Source organism: Papaver somniferum, chromosome 3 (genome assembly GCF_003573695.1).
Source record: "Papaver somniferum cultivar HN1 chromosome 3, ASM357369v1, whole genome shotgun sequence".
Lineage (NCBI taxonomy): Eukaryota > Viridiplantae > Streptophyta > Magnoliopsida > Ranunculales > Papaveraceae > Papaver > Papaver somniferum.
The window spans coordinates 211905110-211915131 of NC_039360.1; positions in this window are offsets into that span (position 1 = coordinate 211905110).

Here is a 10022-nt window from a genome sequence, read left to right on the forward strand (position 1 = left end):
GCGGATGCAGAAGAGAAGCAGGGACGAGATGAGTTATTACTGAAATGGAAAGCTGAAGATGAAAGGATTGCAGCTTATCAGCAAAACGTCGTCGGCTTCAGCAAATGAGACTAGCAGATGAAGATGAAGTCTGATCTCGCGCGGAAGGCGTAGATTCTGATTCAGATGTAGATGAATGAAGAATTTCGTCATAAATCGTCATCAGAAAATTCAGAAGTCAGGTCTTCATTGAAAATGTTGTAGAATCTTCGTCCGATGTCAAATTTTCGAGATATACCCATGTTTCTTCATCCTCAAAAAATTTCCAAGATTAATCTAAGAATATTTTCAGCTTTTGAGCATGTTTAAAGGCCGAAATTGATGAAACAGTAAACTTCTAGGAGGTTTTCAGAAAATTTTCAGCTGTCATGTAGTCCAAAGTTTTGGCCACATCGTTTTGCTCGTTTCTCCAATTGCTGTGAATTTTGGGTATGTTATATAGGAAATCCATACAAAGAGAATTGTATATGACCCATACCTAAATTCTTCACCAATTTCTACCAGCTCGCTGCTTTGTGCGGGACAGTGTAAAATCATCTCAGACGAGCTTGTTGTAAAACATTCATGTTGTGTCTTTAGACCGTTCGCTTGTGTTTTGAATGGTTGGTGAAGGATTTTAATGTCATTAATTCATTTGAGATAAGGACACATTGATTGATACATGATCATGGTGCTTGCAGTGCCATCTTGTTTCTGTTAGTTGTAGAAACATCACTTTTGAAACCCTGGTCACGGGACCATAACTGAGGTTGCCCTCAAGAGAGGATGATATAATGACCATGGTTTCATGTCCCGGTGGTAGCATACCTTTTATGATAAATGATTAGCACTGGAGAGCCCGGCCACGAGTCTTGGACGGTGAAGTTGATCGTCATGATCAGTGGACCGTCAGTCCCCAGTATTTTGTTAAATCTCTCCCTTTCGTTTTCCCTTCTTCCGGCAAGACCTAGATAGAGGACCCGGGTAGAAAATTGATGAAAAGACCTAGGTGGTCGAAGTTGTAGGTACCTTTATGAAGGACTTGATGGAAAGACCTGGTGGACGCCGATCGACTGTGGAAGTTATGAATCCCGTCCAAGAATTGCTGTCTGCATGTTGTATTCTCTGGAAGCTGTAGGAACCTCATACGACGTCGGAATTCGATGCTTGACCCCAACTTTTAAATCTAATAGATTGAGTTGTCACATGAGAAAATAATCACTCAATTTGGAGTTATAGAGGTCAGCCAACGAAGCGTGCACATTTGTAATTTATAATCCCGTACAAATTTTTCAGATTTCGTAGACCTGACGGTAAAGGCCATATCTTTCAGCTCGTATGTCCGATTGATGCGCCCTTTTGGTATGTTGTAGAAGAGACATAGAAAAACATCTTTGGTTGAGGAAGTATTGTCCCATTCCTCACTCATTGGTACGTGTTTGTAAACCCATAGGCTGAAGTATGTTGTATGATGAGAACTTCTTGTAGAAGACTTGGGATTGTGACCGCATGTTATGCAAGCTTCTGAAAGAATTTCATGTGAATATATTTCATGTCTACACACCTTGATATGAATCATTATTGCTTGGAGAAGTCCGATCCATCGAGTAACACTTCAGAAAACAGATAGTTGATGAAGCTGGTCATGAGGATGTTGCCTCTGAGACCGTCGTTGATGCTAGATCACGATAGAATTTTCTCCAGAAATGCTTGTTGATGCCGATACTATGGTCGGAGTTGATCCAGAGACCGAAAAGGCTAGATCCATGATTATCGACATAGTCTTTACTCCTTCATCCAGTGAGCCTTTACATTCACGAACTAATTGATGAGTTGAGCGTCCCTAAGATGAGGTTGTAGGGTTTAACCCAAATTCTCCCGAACCTTTACTGTGAAGTGCCTTGTCAGGGAATCGATGTTATTTCGGTAGACAGCAGTGACAGTTTCCATTCTGGATGTGATCGGAGAAGAGAGGAAGTTCCTCAGTCGTGCAGGGGCTTGCGATGCAGAGATACCCATTGATAAAGTTTCATGGAATCACGTCAGGTCGCAATAACTTGTTATGTGGATAACATTTATTGAAATAGAATTGATTTCTCCAATAAGATCAAGTCCCCGTGTATGTTGAAGGAGTTTGTGTCATCGATGGATGAATGATGTTGCATCTGCTTCAGAAGTCTTATCATGGGATAATGAAGACTTATCGATTGTAGTTCAGTTGCACTTTGATCATGCCATGGTTGAATCAGTGTGTCATCGTCGAGATATTTGTGCTGAAGACAGATGCGCCATTATCGAAGGTGTACTCTTAGATTGGGAGTACAATTTGAAGGCTTCTTAGATGCTTGAGCGTTGAAGCGTACATTCATTAAGCATCGAATGTCTTAGGGGTTTGATCATCTCGTCCTTGGAGTATCTTCTGTTGATTCAGCATCCCTTTCATTGCGGTAGTGGGATTCGACACTTGTGCAGACATCAGAGCTTTCTGATTTTGTGGAACACATGGACTTGCAGGGAAAACGCCCAAAGTGTTCTTTTCCATGTTTGGACATCATCTCAGTAATGAATGTTTCAGTGCTTGATTCAGAGAAACGTCAGATTCAACTACTTGGTAAAATACTAATGCGGTGAAGCTACCATTCATAACGTCTTGCGGAGTTGCTAGCAGAATTGAGTCTCCATGCTAGGATAGCATGTGAGGAAATAAATGACATAGACATGGAATGAGACTTGCCTGGTGTGGAACCTCTTGATGAATGTCTATGCATATTTTGCAGGTTCTTGTTTCAACCTCGTCAAAGTTTGAAATTTCTCCAAGTACTCTGATGATGGAATGTCCGTCAAATCTTCTGGATCAGAACTTTCTTCGTTGGAAATATATGCAACCAAAGGCGCTTCGTCAGTACCCATATTTTCAGCGTGGATCCACGCTCGTCTGAAGGACATGTCATATCCTGGATCTTCCTGATTATGTGAAACTTGGTTTCTGTCCAGGTTGAACTTATGTTCACTTTGAGAGTGATGTAGCCATAAGTATTTCCGAGCGTTCCTTCAAGGTCTCTGATTGAGATGGGAGCATGAGTAGATTCTTGTCGAGTGATGCCTATGGATACAATGGTTTTTAGTGGAATGTTGTTGATGGCGGTGCCAGCATCGATTAACGTTCTTCCAAATTCGTTTTTTCTGAGACTGACTGTGGTAAGCAGTCCCCGGTCGTACATCTCTTGGTCTGTGGCTGGAGGCTCAAGAAGTATTTACAGAATGGACTTCTTGACACGATGTGGTTCATTGATGTGAACATGTCTCTCATTTGTGCCTTTGACAAATAACGCAATTCACGTTCGACGAAGGATTGAACTGCCTCTTTGATAGGTTGTTCAGAGAGTGTAAAGGTTCTGATTGGGAGAGGATTCTTGTGTGCTCCTTCAGTCCCCAGTTGAAGTTATTGTGGATCAACCTTATCTTCGAAAATGTGCTTAAAAATATTGCAGTTGCTTGTTGGATGATTGATGAATCTATGAAGGTGACAGTACCTGGGATTCTCCATTTCTTCTTCAGTTGGCTCTCTCCTGATGAAAGACAATTTGGTTGCACCATCTTGAACCCAGACTTACAGTAACTCGATCACTCCTTCATGAGAAGATACAAGTTTGAGTTTGTACGACCATTTGCCCGTTCGTTGATGCCGGGTCAAGGTTTGTGCATTTCAAGATTGGTTATCTTTCTTTGGTACTTTCAGAGGAGCTGGAGAAGCGTGCTTGCGTTCTGACTCAGCTTTCAATTTGCTCCCTTATGCAACAACATTTGTGGAAGGTTGGAGGTTGTACTGTTTGTTGATCAAACATCTGTTACCTCGAGCTTCTCGTGGTTCCTCAGTTTTTGTAGCTTGATCTTTCTAGTAAAGCAGGTGCGGTAGTTGCTGATCGCTTAGCTGCTTCATGAAGTTCGGAAAAAGTATGGAACCAGAGATTTTCTATTAAAGCTCTATAGACCGGGATCGTTCCTTTGATGCATAAGTCTACAAGTTGTTGCTCTGTGACATATGGGTCATGGCAATCCAAGGCTTGAACTTTGATTATTTTCACATAGTCATTGGGATGTTCATTGCTCCTTTGAAACATTCTTCCCAGATCAGAGAGAGTAATTTTCTCTGACACGAAGAAGTACTTTATGTAGAAGGCGTTAATCATTTCTCCCCAACTAGTGATGCTTCTTGGCGCGATGTTGTTGTACCGGGTATATGCCATGCCTTTCAGGGATTTTGAAAATTCCTTCAGACAGACGACATGATTGTGCTCATGTTCGCCCAATTCTTCCAGAAACCGAGAGACATGCTCTCCAGCATTGCCTGTTCCATCATACAAAGTGAAGGTTGGAGAGGTATAACCTTTTGGAAGAGGAATTTTTTGCGTAGCAACAGGGCATGGTGGATGGTGACGATGGACATGTGGTGTCTTTCTTTTCCACCGTCCTCCAAGAGGCGTTACAAATCTTCCCGAGTAATGAAATTTGGTGATTCTTTCGCTGATGACTCGTCTACAGCTTTGCGGACTTCATTGTCATCCACCGTATGAACTGGAACGACTTCAGGATCAGCATCCGAAGATGTTTTTTTCCTTTTCCCTTTTCTTGAGTTTTCTATGGCATCTTGTCAGTGAGCGTTTTGAGATAATTGCACAGCTCCTTCTGTGTTGCATCCATGTCCGTCTGATTCTTGGCAAAAGTCTCTTGCACCTTCATGAGATCGCCTATGCTAGGTAGATTTTCTCTGACTTCTTCGGGATGTCGGCCGAAGAGAGGATGACTTCCAGTGTTGGGATGAGGAGGCGTAATGTCACCACCATTGTTGGAAGCAGGAATGGTTTTTGAGATACCATTATTGTCATTTTTGCTAGTGCTAGCGTCGTTTGTATTCGTAACTAACCAAGACCTAAGATCAACCATTTTTTGAAAGTTGAGATTGCAACCGAGAGATTAATCTCCCACTATGGTCGTCAATCTGTAGATGGGGAAAAACGATTTGCTGGTTTTTACGGGATTGAGGAGATGACCGTGCGGAGGAGAATCCTTGAACCGAGAAAATGCTCAACCTCACATAGATGCACTGCAAGAAGGGAGTGTTTTAAGTTCGAGAGATCAATCTGTAGAACTCCGGCCTAAACCAAGACAATGGTCGTTCCAGAGTCAATTCGGTCACAAGAGAGGATGGGATGATCTGTAGTATGGAAGCTGAGAAATGTGTGAGATCAATGGTGATCGAGATTGTAGGTGTGTTGTGTATTCTGCGTAAGAAAGTTCTGAATGATTGAATTTTACTCAGTTGAGAGTAATTTCTCAGACGATGAGTTCATGTAGATGAAAGATTGTCTGTGTGAACTTGTTGAGAAATTCTTTTCTCCTTCAATCATGATTCATAGGTCTTTTATATTTCTAAGTTGAAAACACCATGATCCCATGAAGTGTGAAAGTTGCTGGAATCAGAGAAATCATGTCAAAACCAGTTGCTCATCGTGCGGAGACTTGGTTAACTTTCCATCCACTACTTTGCTGACTCTTTCAACTGATTGCACGACTTTCTCACATTCTCGTCGTGTGTATGAACACACGTGCCGTGGACCACCAGACCAAAACCCTAGTTAATATCCCCTCACGTGACACGATTGATGTCTCGTGGAGTCAGTTGCTGACTTTATGGGACGATGAGTCCTTGTATTGCTGAGTTGAACATAATTTGCAAATGTTCTGAGACTCATGGATTGAACATGTCTGCTGAGACGAGGTATTATTATGTTGATAACCTAAGACGAGCAAACTGTGTTGTTGAATTTTTGAATATTGATATTTAAACCAATATTCTTTAATCTGAGCAAATATTGTTGGTTTGAGCAAATACTGCTAGTCTGAGCAAATATTGCTCGTTTGATGAATTGTTGGTAGCAGGACCAAATAAAATATTAATTTAAGATACTGGTTGCTGGGTCGAGTATAATAAATAAAAGTGTTGATCATGGGATCGACATAAAATTATCAGTATTTGAATCTGCTCAGAATTACGTTTTTGCAGAGCTCTGGATTTAAAACCCTAAATTGATGATTTATTGAAAATCAACCGCACGTAGCGAAAGGACCGGCTACCTGGGATGATAAGTCCACCATGTAACGCACAGATGCTCGAATAAGCAAAATACCAAAGTCTATTGAAGACCAGTTGGTGAAAAGAATGATTAAATGCCGGTTTAATTATTTATTAAAATAATGCTCGTGTGAGCGTCAGATAATAAAACCTAGTTAGGAAAATATGAGGGTCCGACCAAGAGGTCATGAGACTGGATCTTGGTGGCCGCGGGACCAATTGATGGTCGTTTGAGCAAACCTTCCTTTGTTTGAAAAGAGTTTGAACCTAATATGAGCAATTAAGCAAATTAGGCTAAAATCATTAAAACATGTGGGATCGGATGTTTGCAAGCCTTAGGGCCACCCTTGGTCGGTCAAGGGATATGCCCGTGTCACCATACTGTTCGTGTCTCAGTTCTGAGAATTTTAATATTTTTCGATGCGCGTTTGAACGACATTTTGAGAAAATATGTTGAATCCAGGGTTTTGCTGAAACTAGGAAAAATACATGAGATGATGAAAAATAATAAATAAAACAGGGAATTGCAAGGTGTGGGGCCGGCCACGGCTAGGGCATGGTCGGCCGGCTGACAAGCACGGTCCCACACACAATTTTTTATAATTTTATGTATTTTCTCTGAATTGAAGGAAAATCCATGAAACTGGAGAGTTTCATGAAACTAGGGAACTTCCATGAGATGTGATAAATAAAATAATAATAAAGTAGGTTGATGGAGTGTGGGACCGGCAATGGCCAAGGCATGGCCGTCCAACCAACGGGCATACCATGCCAGCCACATCTCCGCGCCAAAGCCATGCGGCCCTACCACCATGCCTCTGGCTTCCAAACGAAGAGTTGCAACAATCAACGTTACCCTTCCATCTGAGATGCAGATTCATCCGTCCAAGTCCGCCTCCTAACACATGGAAACTTCCGGCCCAAGGCCAAACATCACGGTCTTTCCAAAACCTTAATTTTGGTCGCGCCTAAAATATGCCAAAGCCATGCGGCCCTACCACCATGCCGCTGGCTGCCAAACGAAGGGTTGCAACAATTAACGGCTACCCTTCCATCTGAGATGTAGATCTAGCCCTCCAAGTTTTTCACCTAACACATGGAAACTTTCGGCCCAAGGCCAAACATCACGGTTTTGCCAAAACCCTAATTTTGGCTGCGCCTAAAATATGCCAAAGCCATGCCGACCCTACCACATGCCGCTGTCTTCCAAACGGAGGGTTTTAATAATCAACGACTACCCTTCTATCTGAGATGCAGATCTCAGCCTTCCAAGTTCTCCACCTAACGCATGGAAACTTCCGGCCCAAGGCCAAACATCACGGTTTTGCCATAACCCTAATTTTGGCCACGCCTAAAATATGCCAAAGCCATGCCGGACCTACCACATGCCGCTGGCTGCCAAACAGAGAGTTTGAATAATCAACAGCTACCCTTTCATCTGAGATGCAAATATCAGCCGTCCAAGTTCACCACCTGTAGATGGGGAAAAATGATTTGCTGGTTTTTACGGGATTGAGGAGACGACCGTGCGGAGGAGACTTCTTGAACCGAGCAAATGATCAACCTCACAGAGATGCACTGTAAGAAGTGAGTGCTTTAAGTTCGAGAGATCAATCTGTAGGACTCCGGCCTAAACCAAGACAATGGTCGTCCTAGAGTCAATTCGGTCACAAGAGAGGATGGGCTGATCTGCAGGAGAGAAGCTGAGAAATGTGTGAGATCAATGGTGATCGAGATTGTAGGTGCGCTGTGTATTCTGTGTAATAAAGTTCTAAATGATTGAATTTTACTCAGTTGAGAGTGATTGCTCAGACTATGAGTTCGTGTAGACGAAAGATTGTCTGTGTGAACTTGTCGAGAAATTCTTGTCTCCTTCAATCATGATTTAGAGGTATTTTATATTGGTAAGTTAAAAACACCATGATCCCATGAAGTGTGATAGTTGCTGGAATCAGAGAGTGGGGAAGTGGGAAATCATGTCAAAACCAGTTACTCATCGTGCGGAGACTTGGTTAACTTTCCACCCACTACTTTTCTGACTCTTCCAACTGATTGCACGACTTGCTCACATTCTCGTCGTGTGTATGAACACACATGCTGTAGAATACCATACCAAAACCCTAGTTAATATCCCCCCATGTGACACGATTGATGTCTCGTGATTGTGGAGTCAGTTGTTGACTTTACGGGACGATGAGTATTGATGTCTCTTGAGACTCATGGATTTAACATATCTGCTAAGATGAGGTATTATTATGTTGAGAACCTAAGACGAGCAAACTGTGTTGCTGAATTGTTGAATATTGATATTTAAACCAATATTCTTTAATCTGAGCAAATATTGCTGGTTTGAGCAAATACTGCTAGTCTGAGAAAATATTGCTCGTTTGATGAATTGTTGGTAGCAGGACCAAATAAAATATTAATTTAAGATACTGACTGTTGGGTCGAGTATAATAAATAAAAGTTTTGACCATGGGATCGACATAAAATTATCAGTATTTGAATCTTCTCAGAATCACGTTTTTACAGAGCTCTGGATTCAAAACCCTAAAATTGATGATTTGTTGAAAATGAACCGCACAGAGCAAAGGGACCGGCTACCTGGGATGACAAGTCCACCATGTAATGCCCATATGCTCGAATGAGCAAAATACCAAAGTCTCTTGAAGACCAGTTGGTGAAAAGAATGATTAAATGCAGTTTAATCATTTATTAAAATAAGGCTCGTGTGAGCGTCGGATAATAAAACCTAGTTATGAAAAGATGAGGGTCCGACCAAGAGGTCATGAGACTGGCTCTTGGTGTCCGCGAGACCAGTTGATGGTCGTTTGAGCAAACATTCCTTTGTTTGAAAAGAGTTTGAACCTAATATGAGCAATTGAACAAATTAGGCTAAAATCATTAAAACATGTGGGACCGGATGTTTGCAAGACTTAGGGCCACCCTTGGTCGGTCAAGGGGATGTGCCCGTGTCACCATAGTGTTCGTGTCTCAGTCCTGGGAGTTTCAATATTTTTTTATGCGCGTTTGAACGATATTTTGAGAAAATATGCCGAATCCAGGGTTTTGCTTAAACTAGGAAAATACATGAGATGATAAAAAAAATAATAAATAAAACAGTGAATTGCAAGGTGTGGGACTGGCCACAGCTAGGGCATGGCCGGCCAGCTGACAAGCACGGTCCCACACACTTTTCCCAGTTTTATATAATTTTTTGTATTTTTCCTGAATTAAAGGAAATTCCATGAAACTGGAGAGTTTCATGAAATTAGGGAACTTCCATGAGATGAGAGAAATAAAATAATAATAAAATAGGGAATCATGGAGTGTGGGACCGGAAATGGCCAAGGCATGGCCGGCCAACCAACGGGCACGGTCCCACGGTTTTCCTAATTTTTTATAATAATTTTTATGGGTTTAGGGAAAATTCATGAAATCGGGGAATTTTCATGGGATGAGGGAAATAATAAAATAATAAGGAACCGTGAGGTGTGGGACCGGACAGGGCATGGCCGGCCGGCTAATGGGCTTGGTCCCGCGACACCTTTCCTAATTTTATTATTTCTTTGTCATAAGGAAACATCATGAGATTAGGGAATTTCCTTGAAACGAAGGAGATTTGATCAAATGAAAGGATTTTCATGAGATCAAAGAAAAATAATAAAATATAAAATTGGGCGAGGTCACGACATGACTGGACGGCTGGTGAGTCCGGCCTCCTGGCGCCTTTGCAAATATTTTATTATTATTTTTCTTTCTATTTTGCATAGGTTCATCATTCCTTCGTGTTCCGAAATGCTCGTTCGCGTATTCAGATGCTGGTCTGTGCATTATTGCTAAACACACTTGCACCATTTTAGTAAGGCTT